Source organism: Nicotiana tomentosiformis, chromosome 2 (assembly GCF_000390325.3).
Source record: "Nicotiana tomentosiformis chromosome 2, ASM39032v3, whole genome shotgun sequence".
Lineage (NCBI taxonomy): Eukaryota > Viridiplantae > Streptophyta > Magnoliopsida > Solanales > Solanaceae > Nicotiana > Nicotiana tomentosiformis.
Genome location: NC_090813.1, coordinates 191,925,202 through 191,929,171, shown reverse-complemented (window position 1 = coordinate 191,929,171; position 3,970 = coordinate 191,925,202).

Here is a 3,970-nt window from a genome sequence, read left to right as displayed (position 1 = left end):
GTTTAAATTTTAACTGAGTTGGGGTCGGCTATATGTATCCTTACTGCTTATATTGCTCCGTTTAAATTAACTCATATCACAAGTGTGCCTAGATGACTAGGTTCCAGCTATGAGTGTACAAACCGAACCGAAAAATCACACCAAATCGAAAAGTCAAACCAAACCGATTAAAAAACCCGACTTGGTTTGGTTTGGTATTGAGTAAAAAAATCCGAACCAATCCGACATATAAATATATAATTTTTATATATAATTTTAAGATTTTATATGGAATTTTCTTTAAAAAATATCTAGAAATATTTGAGATTCTTTTGCGGGATATAAATTTTAATAGAATATGAAGTGCTCCGTATTTATTGACCTTAAATAATGGGTTGTATGATCACTTTCTTATCAAGTGTTACTGAAATGCGTTTGTCTCTTTGTTCTTCCATATTCATATCATATGTTAAAATCTATTAAATTCTTATATCTTTTTCGAATGTGAAGTGATTATTAATATTTAGGTATCATATTAATTTTTATGTTTAATTACTAAATTCGGTTAACCTGAAAGTGTACATCAACGAAAAATTATTGTCAGATGACTAAAAAAATAACTATTACTCCCTCCGTTTCAATTTATGTGAACCTATTTCCTTTTTAGTCCGTGCCAAAAAGAATGACCTCTTTCCTTATTTGGAAACAATTTACCTTTATGAAATGATTTATAGCCACACAAAATATATGTGATTCATTTTACACCACAAGTTCAAAAGTCTTCTCTCTTTTCTTAAACCACGTGTCCAGTCAAATGAGTTCACATAAATTAAAACGGAGGGAGTATATGTTACTAATAGAATTCTCCCATAAGAATATTTTAATCGATAATATGTTTGTCAATTTTTTATATTATTACTAAATATATATTTACTTATCAAATATTTAACAAAGTAATATTGAAATAATATTTAAGTAACAAAAAATTCGACAAAATCGAACCAATCCAAACCGATATAGTTGGTTTGATTTGGTTTTGATAAAACCCGAACCAACCCGATTTATGTACACCCCTAGTTCCAGCGATATATTTTGTATTATAACAACCTTATTTGTACCGCATTTTCTTAGATGTTATAGCGAAGTCTGTTAAAAAGAACATATATTATAACATAGCATGAAAATTAGTTCATAAAATACTTGACGTTTATAGTGAGTGATTGTGTTATAGCGATACTATTACAAAGAAGTCTTACTTTTTTGCTTTAGATGACTTTTTAGAGGTGTAATTTCCACCATAGCATGGTATATTCAATAGTTGCTACTAATATTTTACAATTTGTAAATAAGAAAACCTAGCTAAAACGAGTAAATATTATCCTTGTTTTGTATCAATAGGAAAAAGTTCCTTTTATTACCTTAGGAAAGTATTCACAAATTATACACTGGCCAATTAATTTGAAATCCAGAGTACTATGTCTATTAGAGGAGGTAATCCAGAGTACTATGCTAAACATTTATTGTTTGTGCGATAAATGTTTTATTCATTTATAAGTACTCTTTTTGTCCCAATTTATGTAATATACTTTTTATTTTAATTTGTCATAAAAAGAATGATATTTTTCTATAGTTATAAATAATTAACTTTAAACTCTAATTTTATTCTTAATAAATACTTTATAGTCATACAAATATCTATACTATCACCGTAATAGTGTGTCCACGAGATATATCACCGTCAAGTAGAGTTGTCTAAAATAGCTGATTATAACTATTTATAGACTTATAACTTTTGACTTGCGAAGTCAGCTAACCGTACCATTCAGAGAAGTCTTTATATTAATCATCAACTTGAGAATTAATGAACACACCAGCAGGCTTATATTGCTGAAATATTTAAGAATAAATGACATTGTATAGTTACTCTTAAAATAATAATCAAAAAAATATATTTTTATATATATATACATTTCTGTATATTATATAAAAATAATATAAATTTTATACATTTTTGCAGCTGTCGAATATAAATAGTTTCGGTCGCGGGCTAAAAGTCTTTCCCTAATATTTAAGTACTCTTTGTTTCCCAAAATTTCTTCTTTGTTAAGCATTTGCCACACCTGCTTTGTTTCATCATAATTTATGTAATACTAGCTGATTATAACTATTTAGGAATCCAAATAACCTTTTTTTTTGTGGTAAACTACCCACAATGTGCCCTAACTTTTATGATTAAAAATGACAACGTTTGACTAATATCAATTGATTAAACTCGAGAAAAAGAAACATTTCGTGCATAATGATTTATATGCTGGCCGTTTGAATAGCAAGACTGTAGAAGCAGAGTCAGAATTTCAATTTTATGAGTTCTGAATTTTAGAAATACGACTTTAAATGTTAGTGACTAGGTTCTAAATTTAATATTTTTACATTTTCAATGAATTTTAAATACCGAATACACTGTTTGAGCAAAAACTATTGAATTCAGCCGAACCTGTAACTCGACTATTGTGCCTCCGGCCATGAGCAAGAGGACACAAGGTGAACATAAAGAAACATATCCTAGTAGCTGCTTGCCTCCTTGTTTGCTATATTTGAATATTCCTACCATTATTATCAATCCAATGTGCAATTCTATATTCAGTTCTTTGCTCCTCTTTAAATTAATTGAAGTAGTTGACATTGTCTTTATCAACATCTATTCAAATGATTTCACAATAGTTAAATTATTTTTGTGGTGATTGTCCATCTATTTAATTTTTCTTCTTAATTCAAATTAGTTTTTGTTTTTTCAACCTACACAAAGCTCTTTCAAAACTGTGCCTTGGATCTCAAAAAGTTGGAGGCTATACGAAGGTTCACTAATATATTGCTCTATTTAAACTCATCTTAAATGCGTATTCCAAGGTTAGTATGTCCCGGTAATGTATACGGTCGAAATAGATTTCGACCTTCGTACGATTGATCGATGTCAAAATATAATGGATCGGAGAAAGACTTCGTAATATCGAGATGGGTTCCGAAGATGGTACGAACGAGCTTCAGATTTCAGGTATAGGTTAAACACCGAGTTCGAAGTCATTATCGAGCTCGAGTCCAAATCGAATTATGATGAGATGATTTCGAGCTTAAGGGGCAGAGGCCAACCGATACCGAGCCCGAATCATCACCTGATCCCGAGTCCACATCAAGCTCTAGAAGCAATACCGACCAGCACCGAGGCCGATCGAGCTCAAACTCACAGACAAGAGCTGTTGCAAACACACTAAGGGAGAGAATTTTGGCGGAAATTAGGGAAAACTGATTTATCATGGGTTCTCCACTATGTATTTTTAATTATATCTAAAATGGGATCCTCCACTATAAAGAGGATGGCTACATTTCTGTAGAAGATAGTTTCTTGCTTACATTGTAATTCAAGCATCATATTCTCCTATATTTAAGGATTATTCTTTTAGGCTGCATTAATTGATTCATCTTGCTTAGTCCTAAAAATCATCTTCTTTCCAACCTTGTTTATTTTGTATTCTTTGCAATCCATATTTGATATTTCTATTTATCCATATGATTTGTATTAAGCGATACCACATATCCTTAGAACTATGTACAAATTCAACTCTATGCGTTTTTCGGGTAAACAGTTTGGCGCCCACCGTGGAGCTAAGGATAACAGTGGTTATTTGATACGAATCTAGAAAAATTCACCGTTTTGCGCTTGTTCTCGAAAGTATCTTGGATTTCGGATTAGCAACGATTAACTATCAATCAAATGGCCTTGCCTAGCGACAGCGAAGCTGGTCTTCAAGATGAGAACAACAACTTGACACCCAATACCGAAAGACTATTTGTCAACGCCGTTGGAGCTCGAATCGAAGTACCGATAGACATCAATTCACATGTGGCCATTGAGACAAACCTACATTCTGAACCTGAAAATAGCATTCATGGCAGCACTCGATCTGCACCTCGAGATATCCATAACATTGAGGAA